The sequence below is a fragment of the Microtus oregoni genome, unplaced genomic scaffold (assembly GCF_018167655.1).
Source record: "Microtus oregoni isolate MIOR12 unplaced genomic scaffold, Mior012 000005F_ref0000423, whole genome shotgun sequence".
NCBI classification, from domain to species: Eukaryota; Metazoa; Chordata; class Mammalia; order Rodentia; family Cricetidae; genus Microtus; species Microtus oregoni.
In genome coordinates, this window is record NW_024543064.1 from 44,897,627 (window position 1) to 44,913,516 (window position 15,890).

At 45.0% G+C, this 15,890-nt stretch overlaps 1 protein-coding gene across 1 annotated transcript in view; it reads right to left on the reverse strand.

Annotated features, from left to right (window-relative positions):
- Dab1 (DAB adaptor protein 1) overlaps positions 1–15,890 on the reverse strand; it is a 1,107,419-nt gene that overhangs the window by 709,663 nt on the left and 381,866 nt on the right. The gene's annotated exons all lie outside the window — the stretch shown is intronic.

Below are 15,890 nucleotides of genomic sequence, written 5' to 3' on the forward strand. Positions count from 1 at the left end.
CTAAGCATAGACACAGTCTCTAATGAGTCAGTCTCGCCACATGCTGAGCTATTAAATATTTACAGAATGATCCTGGCCTTACTAAACCTACAGGAAAGAGCAGAAGGGTTTCCACATATAGCTCAAGAAGCTCCTCTCCCCACTCTTACCTACGACAGGAAGGAACTGCAAGAAACTTTTAGAAAAATACATTAATTTGCTGAAGTCTAGATGTCAGGAAATGAAAAAGAAAGAGGAAATAGCTTGATGGGATTTCCCAGACTATACACAGAATACATAAAAGTACATGGATGAGTTATCAAGTTCATCTCAAGTCTGAACCCATCTGAAGAGATTATCTCATGCTAATGGCCAAACGGAGGAATTACCAGCAGACACTGGGGACCAAAATAAACACAGGGAAGTATAGTACTTCTCAAGAGCAATGCACATAAAGATTTGAACTTGAGTTGGAGCCCAAGTAATCAACAAGGTTTCCCCACAGATCCATGTGACCTGACTACCACAAGGCCACGGTAGGAGGGCAGAAAGGTCACTTAGCTTCCTGGGTCCATTTACATCCACAAAATGAGAAGACCAAGGCTTAGATGATGCTGGAAGGTTTCCTAACATGGCATAAGGACCACTGGTAGGTCTGGAAATTAGTCCAGTAGATTAAAACTACTTTGAGAGGTCACCCAAACCCAACCAGAATGTCTATGACAGAGAAAATAAATAACAACGATGACTGTCACTCCACTCGTCCTCAGACCCTGGAAGAGCAGCAAACTTGTTCTCACAATGATTCTTCTAGGCCAGCAGGGTCCATTACTTAGCAATCATTCAATAAATATTTTGCAAACAAAGTTCGTGGAACATTATTGGGAAACGAACAGCAGAGTCAACAGGTCTGGACCCTTGCCTTGGTTGAGACTTTACCAGGGGCCATGTGGGTGATGCTGAAAGGGTCATGCTGCTGCAGTCTTGCTTCCTGATTTCTGGGCTTGCATGTGTGAGCTTTGGGAGACTCCCAATCAGAAACCCTTGCTGCCACAATGGATTACTCCCCACTGTCTCACCTCCTTCTCTTGTTTGCCCTCTTCCTTAAAATTTCATTTGATGCAATGTTCTCATCGTCCCGCCCAGACCACAGTGAGGTACTCTCCAGTACATCCCACCTTCACTAAGTTAAAGCCTGCTCAGTCATCGGTGACTGGAGCTGAGGCTAATGTGGATGGAGTACTGGGCAACACACAGCTAGGCTTGTCATGTGTCACTGGGCTTTCAAAAAGAGTCCAGCAAACGGTCCTGTCTTCCTTTGACTCCTGCAGTTCCCGGTGATGAACAGCATCGTCCTCTCTGATGTGCCGCCACTCCGATACATCTCTCAGAGAACTCTCTGTTGCCGAGGTTCATCCATCAGTGAGCGTGGACGAGGAGGATGTTTAATGGTGAATTCATTATTATGAGAAATCTGCGAGTTGCCGTCATAAAATTTGCTCTCGCTTTCATAGAAAGCGCCATCACTCATCCTTCTGAAAGCAAGGATGCCAGGCTCTTTCTGGTCTCCTGCTCTGGCTTGCAGTTAGCCATGCTCATCCAGATGTGTTATTTGATTCACTTCAATACATGTGTGCTGAGTGCCTCCATGGTTCCAGGTACTGCACCACCCATAAGCAACACGCCTTATACATCTGCATGCCTATGGGGTGCCATACCCCCCTCCCCGAGAACTGTCTTCCTTATCCTCCAATACACAATTCTTTACTCATCCACAAACTCATTATCATCATCCTTCTGTGCTTCTTTGTCTAATGTCTCTCCCCTGAACACACAGATTACCCCATGTCATAGTTGATCTTATGGGGAAGACTAAATGAATATAGGGAGGTAAGGCTCGTGCCAGAGAGTAAATAAATATTAGCTGTCATGATAGTTGTGCTTATCATTTAGAATTAGGGAGCATGATGAGATGACGAAATAAAGCAGAAAGTGAGGAGAAGAGCAGGGCTTGGCACTGGGATGGATCATTCAAAGGAAGGAAGGAACGAAGAAAGGATGGAAGGAGGGAAGGAAGGAAGGAAGGAAGGAAGGAAGGAAAGAAGGAAGGAAGGAAGGAAGGAAAGAAGGAAGGAAGGAAAGAAGGAAGGAAGGAAGGAAGGATGGAAGGAGGGAAGGAAGGAAGGAAGGAAGGAAGGAGGGAAGGAGGGAAGGAAGGAAGGAAGGAAGGATGGAAGGAAGGAGGGAAGGAAGGAAGGAAGGAAGGAAGAAGGAAGGAAGGAAGGACCTGGATGTCTGGATGGTTGGTGATATGGTCATTCCTGGAACTAGTTGTGTAAGGGGGAGATAGAATAATAACAGTTAACTCAAGAAACATTCTCCTGACTACTTTATATGTTCAGACCAAGCTCGCCAGCAAGGACTGGACATCAAGATGCTCTCCTACCATGTCACCAACCCTGTCTCCAGTCTCTATCACCCAGTAGCTCCGGAAGAGAGTTTCTGCTCTGCCCTTCCAGGAGGTGTTGCCTCAGGCTTTCACTGCTCAGGCTGCCAATGTGGAGGGAGCAGGTCACAGCAGAAGGTAGAGGGTTCCTACCTTCTTAGCAGCAGAAAATAGAGGGCTCCTCGGGCAACACTTGGCAAGCTGGCTGCTCTTCTGGCAGCCATACTCACAGTTATTGATCGGAGTGTGTGGATGAGAATTGAAGCTGGAGCTGCAAAGAGGCCTGTTTAACCCTCCCTCGCAGGACCCACCATTCAAACACTCTCAGAGCCTCTCAGTCTGTGCTTACCTCAAGGCCAGGAAATTGTTCCCTGCTCAAGGCCAGAGTCATAGAAGCACACTCTTCATAGATTACTTTGTTTCCTGGCTGGAACGCAGCCAATTCAAAGCATATATAAATGCCAGTCCCCCATTACATGGGAACTTGGGGGGGGGGCTTCCTTTTAATTTCAAATATCAATTCCTTAATTTGTTTTTTTTCTCATTAATTTGTCTGTTTATTAATTTGACAGATATATACCTCCTTACCCTCCTGAAAAACCATTTGATTTGATATTCGGGTGAATAAATTTGGAAATAGCAAGACACAATTCTGTATTAGTCGCTTTTCACCTCACTGACAAGTAGCCTAGGGAAACAATGTAAAGAAAGGTTACAGGGTTGTCAGTCTGTAGTGGCAGAGAGGGGCAAGGACAGACAGAGCACTTCCAACTCCTGGGGCCAGGAAGCAGAGAGATGGAAACGGTGGTGGTCTGCTGCTTCCCTACTTCACTCTGACCAGGTCCTTGGACATAGGCTGATATTGGCCATCTCTAGGGTAGATCTGCAAACCACCTCTCCCTGCAAATTCTCTCTAGAAATGCCTTTATAGACACACTTTCAGGTGTGTTTCAGCAGCCTTCTGGTTGATTCTAGTTCCCATCAAGTTGACATTGAAGATTAACCATCGCAGGCTGTCAGAACAGGAGTAGGAAATAAGAGAATGAGGATGGCTATCATGGTGGCTGTTACACAAAGCCTGGGCAAGGCACTTGGAGATAGATGTGTCCAAAATGGAGATAAAAATCTGCTTGTTTGAAATGTGCACACAATCCTTCCTTTGCTAAAGGATCTTCTAGCACCATCCAAGTTCTTATATTCATATTTCCACATATTTCCCTATGTCTGAGGCATCCCTGGTCTGGGATAAGCTTAATAGACATGAAGATATTTATTGTACTGTCACCTGCTAGTAAAATATACTTGTTTTATAAGCTGAATAAAAAAGCTGGGTCAAAATACTATATAATATTAACAAGGACAATAAGAATCCCGCCTGTCAATATTTATTGGATTCTTTGTATATGTCACCCAGTTGACTAAGCATGTTTCATATACTGTCTTAATAAAATCCTTATGGAATCCTATGGGATAGGATCTATTGCTCTTCATTTGATAAGAAATGAAATGGAATCTCAGGGAAGCTGCTTAAATTCACTCAGTGAGTCATACAGCTTAGCCTTGAACTTACACCTGACCAGTATAACCTGACTTTCCTCATTGCCATGTTATACAACTGTTTAAAGGTTGGGGGCTTCTGGGAAGTTAATGTGACAATGACAGACTCTACATCGAAACATGAATGGAATGAGAATCAGAAATTCTGAAGTCTGTCAATTCTAACTAATCAGCTAGCTTCTTTGATTCTATAAGGGTGTGTCAATAACCATTGCATTTTAATTGAATGATCTTACAAAAATACAGCATCAGAGCTTAAAGGTTTGTAAATATATTTATAATTTTAGTTGCATTCATCTTATAATCCATCCCTTCGATCTGAATGAACAGAGCCCAGTACACAGATCTGACTGCTTGGCTGATGGATGTGGACAAAGTCTGAGGTTTGGGGAGCCTCCTTGATCATCAGTCATGAAGCAGGACTTGAAGGTGACAGCTGCATATCCCCAGCCAGGGTCTTCACCGAGCAACACTTCATCCACAGACACAGTTAAGGCATCTCCTTTGCTTTGTGGGTGTTAATTACTTCGAAGCATTGGAAAGTGGCCCCCAGACTGGGGTAGCGACATCCAGACCTATCACCTCTCATTTTTAGAAATAGATTGAATTTCTCTAGAGAAGCCACTCTGTTTAGGCTTTCAATTTATTCCCCAGTCTGGGACTCCATCATCATCTGTTGCCATCCCATCCTTCGGAGAGGCCCGAAGATGGGGTGAGGAAGTAGAAATTGTTTTAATGACAATAAGCAAAGATCAGACCTCATAACTCATTTTCCTTTATGCTTTAAAAACAGGAAGAATCAAGAACACATTAAGAGATACTCCCCCCCCCACCCCTGGCAAGTTCATTTTCCATGAGAGGCGGTCATCTTGTCTGAGGAGTCTGAAATGCTAAGGATGAGACGTGTTTAATCACAAAGACACAGAGCTGCATTCCATTTATTTTGTGCTCTCACAGCAAAAAAAAATATTCCAGGGACTGTCATGGCACTTTGAAAAGTGAGAAAATATTTAGCTGCTTAAATAATTCTGGAGTAAAAAGGCACCAAAAGGGAGAGGCGGCGAATAATGGCTTCACAGTCCCCCAAGGGGGTGTAATGGGGCTCACCACTGACCTAGATTTCAGAACTGATAGTTCACCTCCTCAACTCCCCCTGCAAGGGCTACTCTTTGGGGGAAAGAGTGTTTCTTTGGCATTTCCTTAATACAACTAACCTGTTACATCTCTTTAGCGTGTTAGGCCTCTTACACAGTATTTCCCTATCCATTATCTCATTTGGTCCTCTGTTCAGCTCTGTAGAGGACAGGGGCCTTTATGATTACTTCCATTAGCCGAAAACGAGACTGTTCACAGGCCTCATGTGCACACTGCAGTTAAAGGAGCAGAGCCCACTGCTGTCAGCTCTGCCCCCAAAACCAGACCCTCTTAGTGGCCTAGCGCTTCCTCTCTGAGGAGGTGCCCAGCCATCAGCTGCTTCTCCTACTTTCCAATTTCATTATCTTCGAAACAGTAATTTCTATCGTCTCCCCTGGGCCAATACTGTGGGAAAGCCAACTCTGCTTTAAATACCAAAGCTAAGCAGTACCACCCCGACTTTTGACTATATCTGGCCCAAGAATATTTGCAACAAAAAAAAAGAACTTCTGGGGAATGGATTCTATAAGTTAAATAAATAAAATGCAAGGGTCGTCTGTGAGATCGCCCTATGCTATCTCTGCTTTAGAGTTCCACCATAGTAGAGTCTGGCTCTGCCTCTGTTTAAAATCTGCGGCTGGGTTGTATTTCGACCCTCTGGTTTAAATACATCTTGAATGTGTCAGTATCATTGCTTCTACTAGATTAATAGGATCAGCCAAAAGGATGGCTGACATTTTTGTTGCTATAGAAACTGGTCCTGATGTTACACAGTTTGCCTTTCCTCTATTTGCTGTACATCTATCCAGCTACTGAACACAGACATCTTTTTGTTTCACAAGGAATTACGTTTTAAAAAATTAAAGCATAATTTCATCCTGCTTCCACCCTCATTCTGTTGAAAGGGGTTTTAAATAAAATTAAGAAGCCTCCTAGGAACGGTGGGAATCGGTGGTGTCGCTCGGCAGCACATGAGCCTCCCAGATATGAAGAGAACTTAAGTTCCACAAATTATCCCACATCTTAAGCCATCACTCTTTCCTGCTGAAGTGCAAGACTTAAGGTTTTCCCTTAGCAAATCTCTAAGCCCAGCCAGCATATTTTACGTTAGACTGCGAACACTGAAGCGAACGCAGCTCCCCTCCCCTGCCGGCAACACAAGAAGTTCCTATACAGCCGTTCCCTTAAATATGCCACCCACCTCCTCAGGCACATCACCTTCATGGCACACACAGGCTCCCTTCCCGCGGATGCACCATTGCCCCCAGAGAAAACCTCTCACACAGAATTAAGATATGAGGCCTCCACACTTAATGATGCAGGCTGTATGGGTAGCTGATGCCAGACGGTACACTTGAGAATGAAGGGGTAGATGAAATGAGAATCAAGAATTCTTCCCAAATGACCAGGAAAAACATCGCCTGTCCCAGCAATGGCTGGTGTTCATTCCAAAGCACAGGCCAGGAGCAACTCTCTAATTGGCAGGATCTGAGCTGTCAGGTTTCTGTTTGTCACAACTGTGATGGAGGCAGCGTGTGATAGATCACAGTGGAATTTTGCTTTCCCACTACAGATTTAAATATAAGCTTCCCAACCACCCTGGAGGCACAAATGAACCAAAGGCATAGTTTCCTCAGACAGCCATTATGGGCTACCTTGCTTACCTGTAGCTGCTGTAGAACTCCATGGATACAGCTGCTTTGAAAGCAGAAAGGATTCGTGAAGAATTTACTGACCCCAAAATAATATTTAAGCAAGATTTTCTAAAATAAGAGAATGTGGAATGCATCACTAAGATTAGATGCAGAGGGCCGTAATGAGGTCAGGGTGACACTGTACTCTTCAACATGAGCGAGAGAGATGAGCCAACAGTCATTCCACTATAGGAAATGAGAAATCCATATAGCACCTACTTCCTGTATTTGAGAGAGTGAATCGGTAGTTCAAGAAAAGGCAATAGAAGAAACATTAGCTGAGTCCCCTTGGGGTGTCTGATGAGACTTAACTGCTTTGATCTCCCCCAAATGTCACAGTTCCTGTGAGGGGGATGTTATCCTCAAATCACCTGAGAGAAGAGGAAGCCGAGCCTAAGCAAAGGCTATGCCTGGTTCCTAGCACCACACCTGCAAGTCTCGGGCTTCCTTCATGGATCTGAATGGGAAATCAGACTGACCATGGATAGTTGGCATGTACCTCTGACCTTTTCGGTAGCAAATAAACTCGCTCTAAAACAAAAGAGAATATGTTAATTAAAGAGAACGAGGGTAAATTCCATTTAAAATTGAGGTGGAGAGAAGATTGCTTTGCAGTCCTGGACACAAAGTATCATATTGTCCACAGGAATTAAGAATTGGGGCTTAATTTTTTTTCTTTGAAAACGGGAAGTGCATCTTCCTGCTGAAAATTGTTCTAATGGTCTGGGTGGTGAGCAGTGAAAGCCAGAGAGAAGAGGGTCATTAAAACAGAGTAGAGATTCTTCTCCCAGCCACCTCCACCAGGGCGCTGGGGTTTGGACGTGGTTCACTTTGTCCACCAATGGTTCATCTGTTGAAACCTTGGTCCACAGGGTGGAGGGTTGAGTGATGGAACCTTTAAGGTGTGAGATTTAGGATATGATAATCAGGTCACTGGACACCACACTTAGGAAGCATTGACGCCGGTGTCATGGAATGGATTAGTTCTGATTAGAGCCGCTTGTTATACGTGAGACCACCAAACCATTTGGCTCCTCCTGCCTGTAAGTACAGCTTTTTCTCAGCTATGTTGGTTATATAACCATGGAAGCCCGGTGAAGACACCAGAACCATACTGTTTGGACCTTCCAGCCAGCACAAATTTTGAGTCCAATAAACTTAGTTCATAAAGTAGCCAGACTCAGGCATTTTGTTGTGGTAACAGAAAATGGACTAAGAAAGATTATTGCTGGTTCTTCTGAGAGAAGGGTCTACAGAGTGACTCAAGAGGTCTGGGAATTTCTAAGGAGGGCAACAGATTAATTTATCACTTGAAGAAAGATTGTTTTCATAGAAAAAACAGGTACTACCAACAGGTGGATTTAATCAGGAAGCACAGTTCGTCTGTGGGAGCTTGCCTAGGGTGTGCAGCCCTTAACTTCATTCACAGCACTGAAGGGCAAGGGGCAGCACCTAGTCCTTCCATCACGCCAGACTCCTTGTCAAATGGTGACTGCTTTGTAGAAGGATTATAACAGCCCTCTGACTGTGATGAAGATAACAATGGTTAATATTCATAATACATACTGTAATAATACACACCCACTACATTAACCCCCACTGACAGAGGAATGCTTCCCAATACTCTCAAGCAATGCCTGAAACCACACATGGTATTGAGCCCTACAAACAGGTTTTGTAGACCATGGCAGTCAGTCTAATAGGTGAGGTGGCTACTAACAGGGTGGTGGCCTCTATAGCGGACTTGCTGGAGGGAAAGATGAATCGCACACCAGCAGGATGGTTCTAGAGCTTTCATCAAGCTATATTCAGAACAAGGCAGAATTTTAAGGTTATAAATGAACTATTTCTACAACTTTCCATGGAATATTTTTGGAGCGTGGCTTGCTGAGTGACTAGAACAATGGGAAGCAGACCCTCAGATGAGGAGAGCTATCATACTACCTAACATAGCTCTAAGCATTAATGTTATGCCTGGGAAGCAAGGTGTGACTATGAGAACCATGTGAAGAGGATGCTGAGAACAGGGGTTGTACGCCAATATCTCAAAGACGGAGAAGCTCGAGGACAGTCTGAAGTATGGTGGTCTGAATTCCAATGTCCACCCCATTCGCCATCCGCATTCATTGCCCTTGCCACCTGTCAGAAGAGTCCAGGCCATTTCATGATGCTCCAGGTCACGCTAGAGGGAGGGTCATGAATAGAAATTTGCCTAGAACGTCCCTCCTGGGCCAGATGACTAAAGCTGACTACTTTTTAAGATTTTTCCTAGCTGTCCCTCCAGGGTGATTTACAGGGCTGCAGCGTCCAAGACATGCCGCCTGAAAAGGGTTTTCCAGGCGAGCCTGAGAGCTTCATTATGGACTGTGGTGCAATACAGGCCATTCTCAGCCTGGGATTTATCTGTGACTTCACCGATAACGTGCGCAAGACTGATATATATCACATATTCACTAGCAATTCTGCCCAAAGCCAGCAGTGGGATACGCCTCCTCAGCAACATTACAGTGTAACCTCTCAGAGAGAACAAACATTTATTCCCGGGCGCCATTCCCTCCTCGCCCGCAGCGAATATTTATGGGCTTCATCCACAGCACTAGCCAGCGGAGACAGCTCTGTCGAGCTTCAAGGGGTTCAGCAGCAGCTGGGCAGAGGAGCTGAATGCTTTCCCAGGAGATCTGCAGCTCCGAGCCCGGAGGAGCTGACAGGTGACCTGCCTGGGGAAGACCAGGAGTGACACCAGGCTGTACAGATGAGTGCTCTTCCAGATACCTTCACTGGAGAGCAGAGATCAGGAGGGGCTGGAAAAGAGCCTAGGCTGGGCACAGCGCCCACATGGTCACAGATTTCCCCAGGCTCACACAACTCATTTAACAGTTCTGGTTTTCAGCAGTCTCAGAAGGAGTGGACCAATTTCCTTCCATATCCTAGGACTCTTTGCTTAGACAACCTAGTTCGTTCTTACTGTCTGACAAGGCCCAGGGCCTGGGAGTTTACTGTGACAGGCTGGAGCTGGTCCCAAAACAAGGCTTTGTCAAGGGATTAAAGCATCCAGCTAAAAAATTCAAGAACTCCACCCTTCCTTCAGGAGAGTCTCCACTTACTATGCCCAGTCATTCTATGGCACCACCCCCTGAACTGCATAACTGTCATCTTCATGAGATCACCTGAGACGTGGGCAAGATAGGGCCAATGGGTTGCTAGTGCTCTCTCAGAGAAGGAGGGAATAGGAAGGGCTACTGAACCCACACCTGCATATCCAGTCACTTGGAAGCCATTCTGTCCTCATTGCAGATGGCCTCAGGTCTCAGGGAGGAGCTAGAACATATAAGCTAGGGAGGGATAGAGAGAAGGGCTTCTCTCCCTGTGTGGATGGAGAAACCCATCATCCATGCCACGCACAGACCTTCCAAAGCAGCTGTTCGGGGGCCACACATACTCCTACCTGTGAGCCTTTTTTCACACTCTGTGAGGAAACTCCATACACTCGCTTTTCCCTCAACGTGGACTTCAGTGGAATCCAACTTGAGTCTGTCATTGAGATGTGATGAGGAGGAGATTAGATTTGCTTATTCCCCCTCAGGAAGAAAAGTTTAGAAACCCTAACAGAGACAAGAAACCCACGTTCATCAGAAGAAGTGGTCGTGATCAGAGGAGGGAGCGCTGGGCAACGGAAGGAACTGAGCCAGGGGTTTAAGACATGTGCCTGTCTCCCCAGGTTCCTATCTCGGGATTCCAGCCCATAAAGACAGATGCCTTCAGAAATCTTTGAGAAAGAGGAAGACTCCAGTGAGTTTACGGATAAATGACGGTGCATCAGGGTAAACGTTGGACTAGAAATGGAGGCCCGCTCTTCATTCGTTCGCTCTCTCACTCTCAAGCAATTGGTGAGGCCTGCTGTGTAGGTTTCTTGACTGGAAAGTGAATAAATGATTGCCAGGAAGAGAAATTTCCCCTCTTGGTGGCATTTTGTCCCTAGGACCTTAAGTGTAGGAAAGGTAAAATTGTCCCCGTGGGGTTGATACACTAATGTTGTTAAGGTCAAGTCCCCAGAAGGACAAGGCCTTGAGGGAAGGGTAAGAAGAACCCCGTCATCTCAGGGAACTTGGTACCGTTTCTGATTTCCTAGGTCTGACTCCCTGTTGGAATGATTTTGCATGCCCAGCTGCAACCGCATGTTGAGTCGTACAAGGCAGCAAGCTGTCGCGCAGTAATAGGCATGGCGCATCACTCCATCCATGCATGGAATTAAAAAGATGTGCTTTGCTGGAGATACAGCAGAGAAACCAAACTCGCCTCTCAGTCCATCTACTTTTATTCACATTTTAAAATCTCAGAAGGAAAGGGAAGGCCAGTCAGTCCGATTAATTATCCGTTGATTGGTGCCAATAGACGGTCTCAAGCCAGGCGTTCTCAAGACAGCAAGGTGCTGCTGACTGTTACGTGAGTTCTTAGTTTATCCTTGGTGTGTTATGGCATGCAGTGCTATCTATCATCATCCCTAAAGTCACATTTTTTTTTTTTTTGCAGATGGACAGAGCGTAGGAACATGTGTGATGTGACAGATTTAACTGGGACCTGGAGACTACCCCAGAAGTGCCCCATGTACATTGAGATCGAGTATGGCTGCTTGGTGGCGATCACACCTAACTGGAGTCCTGTGGGAGTCAGGAAGCAGTCAAGAGGGAGAGACAAAGGAATCTGCATGCAGCAGGTCTGCAGAGACAGTGGGGGCGGGCAGCTTTTTGTCCTACTCTGGACCAGCTGTGTGGAACATCTGCTATAGAGGCTCCAGCCTGAGGCTCTAGCATAGACAGTCGATTCTTGCCAGAGGGTGAGGAGATACAGTGAGCAGGCGCTGCAGCAGATGGAGCCAGTGCCTGGGGTTAATAAAGTGTCCTGCAGCCAGCATGAGAAGTAAACGCCCCCAAAGCAAGTTTGGCAGCACCTAGCAAAACAGGGAACTGTGTCAGACTTTGTCTTCATGGGAGAGTAAGTATCCTGATACTCTAAGACTGAAGGCCCCACCAAAGTATTCCTCTCCCAGGCCTCCTCTCTTCTTCTCCATCAGCAGAGTGACAAACATGGGGGAATGGAAGAAGATTAGTGGCCGCGTTACTGACCTACAACAAAGGCTGATCGATAAGCATTCTGCAAAGGGAAAGGAGACCGAGAGGATGGCCATTTGGGTGGTTTGATGGCTTCTATTTGCCTTTCTGGTTTTGATTTTCCAGTTGGGAAAATGTGAGTGTTATTACATGGCAATGAGGTTGCCATGGTAACTCCTTATTGTTTAATATAAGACAAGCTAAATCTTAGATAAGTTACTGAAAGAAAAATTAATGCTGCCAAGGGCGAGATCCAGTTTTTGATTCCCATTTTTTACAAAAAAAAAAAAAACCAGCTATGCCTGTTTTCTGTTTTATAATCTGCTCTTCTCGTACAAGCCAACAAGACATATGAGAGTGGATGGTGGCTCAGGCCACTGTATAAGGTCCTTATAGGAAGTCAAGTAAAGTACATTGGTCATGGTAGGAAAAGTAGGAATAGAAGGAGGGTATCTGTGTCTTGTAGGATCCCAATGACCAGAGGTGGTATGTGTACCACAGAGTACTATAATGGCTGGAGGTAGGTTTGTGTACCTTGGAGGACTCCAATTGCCGGAGGTTGATGCCTGTGCCTTGGGAGATACCAAAGGCTACTTTGTTTGTCTCTCTGTCTGCATGATTACCATATCTGTGAATGTGTTCTAGCTTATATGAGTAACCATCCTGTGACCTCCATCAGCTAAACATCCCAAATGATTTTCTCCTATTTCAATAGGGACAGCAATGGTGTCCAGCTCATCAACTTCTGTTGGGAAAAATAAATCATTTGAGGTTCCAAGGTACTTTCCAGCAAGCCAGCTTGCTGTTGGCATTTGCAGCCACTCTTCTATCTCCTCTGTGATAACAGTGATGATGATTCTACTGATATTCCAAACCTACATCAAGAAACACATCTCCTGGTTCCTTCTACTCTTCCTCTACCTTTACTGCAGGGGATGCTAGAAAGGAGCAAGGAGAGGAGGGAGAGAGAGTGGGGGGAAGGGAGAGAGCTATTGACCAATTCCGCGAGAATACTTTGTTCTCAGCCTTATGTGTGGCCCCTTACTTGCTTACTGTGTGTTGATCCACTGGGTTCAGAAAACTAACACATCACTCAGGTCTTGGCTGGTCCAAGAAGGTAGATGTTTGAATATCTGGCTACAAACTTCTCCCTTTGGAAGCTTGTGATGTTTCTTCTCTTCCACTTCTTTCTTCCCTTCTTTTGGTGGTACTAGGAATTAAACTCAGGGCCCTTATGCCTGCCGAGGAGGCATTCTACCAATGAGCTACATCTGCAGCCTCGGACTTTCTTCTAACAAATTTCTACTTCATTCCCTCCCTAGTCCTCAGCCTCTCTTCTTTATACCTTGCACTCGGTCCCCTCCCCGTTTCCCGTGTCATATGCTCAACAAAAGCCTGTTGACTGAAGTATTGGAGTCAAGTCAAAGCGAGACAAGAAAAATGAATACCGTGGCATCTGCGGGCAGAGACTGAGTTGGCTAATACAGCGAGCTTTAGATTTCAATTGACAGCGAGGATAGACAAAGAGGAAAACGTACTACGTTCCTGTCATTACTGACAATCAGGAATAGAAAAGGGAAGGACTAAGAAAATCATGGTTAAAATAAAGCAGGTGAAATCTGAAGGAAACCAATTAACTTTCCAATTATGTCAGAAGTTGTAAATTATAAGTTTTTGCACCGTTAGAAAGGAGGCTGGGAGGATACGATGACAAGCAAGTGGTTTCAATATCAGCAGAGAACACAAAACTTCCATCTGATAGGCATCTGTGGTGGTAATATTATAAAAAGCATTCTGGTTTCCTGAAATCCCCATTTAATGAATGGCTTCTCAATTCAATAATTTTATTTCAGTGAATCTATCACATCGAAGGCATAGGCTAGGGAGACCTGGCAGAGCACACTTTGGGGTAATTTAATAAATGTTTCATTTTTCCAACCCCCTTCCCTTCATGTCACAGTCTTGTTGGGGGTCGTCTTAAATGACAGACACGAAGGCCACTTATGATACCTGCGTAGGGACTGGCTCCTTTCTTGCCAAGGTGTATTATGAAACATTTCAAAGTGACTGATGAGACTGGCTCTGATTATTGACTAGCAATTTTATTAAACATTGAAGAAGCCCACTTAAGACAAATGGGGTAAGCAAACAGAAGGCCAATCTTAGAGTTAGGTAGTATCTGATGGCTTGGGGACCTCACTGAATGAGCTTGCCTTCCAGCTGGTCCGCCTAGGGTCTCTCTTTTCTCATCTGCATTAGATGAAAAGGGTAAAGTCTGTTTCTAGGTCTCTAGTGACTCTGAAGAGATCACCCATGGCATCCTTTATAGATAGTGAGCATCTCAACCCATGTTCCACTGCTGAAATAGAATGTCACAGTTTGGTTAATTAATAATTTTTTTTATTTTGTTCATGTTTGTGAAGGGCAGGAAGTTACAGTTTGGGTAGGTGCATCCAGTCACTAGATTCTAGTGAGATGCCTCTTGCTGGTATGAACTATATGTAGAGACCCAAAGCAGCACAGAATATCATGTTGAGAAACAGAAAATTATAGTTCAGTTCTCTTCTTTTCATAAAGCCACAGTATCATTGCATTAGGGTCGCATCCTTATGACCTCACTTAACCTCAATAGCCTCCTAAAGGTCCCATAATCTCCATCCTGCTAATTCCTCACAATGGGGATTCATTCCAGCATGGGCTTTGGCGGGGCATCCAAGCCGTAGTAACAGCATTTTGCTATGAGTCAACCCCCAGCTGATCAGACTCATGTGTTCATCCAACATTCACTGCAAGCTTCCTGCCAGGGGACAGCGCTGTGCTAGATGCTGAGGACCTAGTGTTAGGAAAAGATGCAATATGAAGAACCCACCATGTGACGGTGGAAATCTCTTGTCTCCCAGCCACCCCTTTGTGGAGCCTGCCTCTGCTCCCAAGAGACTCCCACCTCAGCTGAGGAAAAATAAGTCCAACAACTACAGGCTGAAGTTGTTTTCTCTGGAAAGAACATAATCGAGCTAATGTGTTGACACACAGAACATTCTCACATCCTTTGTCTCCAGTGAGCATCACTATAATGCTGCCAATAACAGTGGGCAGCACTCATGAAACAGAACACAAAGTAAAGAATAGCGGGCTCCTTTCACAGGCCGGAGTCCTGCCACAGCCTCTAACTCTACACATCAAGCACCTGCCACCAGGCTACTCTTTCCTGCTGGGCCACAAGAACTGACCACACACACACACACACACACACAACACGCACACACACTAGTGTGTGTGTGAAGACAAGGCAACTGTGGCAATAAAGAATGCCAAGATTACAAGATCATTAAGATCATACAACATATCAAGATTGTTCTGTAAACTACTGGCAAGAGACGGGATTGGGGATTAGAACCCAGGAGCTTGCCATGTGAAGATTCCGTGACTTGGCTTACATGTGCTAGGCATGCATGGAGTACTAAACATCTAGCACTCCTGAACAATGATAACTATAATACAACGCCGTCCATTCGCTAAGTGTACTTGCTCCATATCAAACACCATTGAATGAAAAACAAGGCCCCAATCTCCTTTAGGCTTTGCAACAATGCTGTGAGATACTCTATGACTTTATCCACAATACAAATGAGTAAAGAGCACAAAGAGGTTAGAGACTAGCCCCAGGAAACACAGTAGAATTGGAGCTAGGCTTTTGAAGCCAGCCAACTTGGTTGCCAGATTTGGTCTCCTTATTGGCTTCCCTGAGCAGCATTGTGTCCACACCTCTAAACAACATCTCTCAGCTTATACGTGAACAAACATATGAGTATTTGTCTCATTTACATATATGAGGAAATTAAGACCTAGCTTCTTATGCAGGAAAAGAACCTGCATAAGTGTCCAAGGCTGTCACACCAAATGGCCTGCTTTCAAAATTTGTCATTGGATGATATCTGGATATATGGCTCTTTGATGGTCTTTAACTCATAA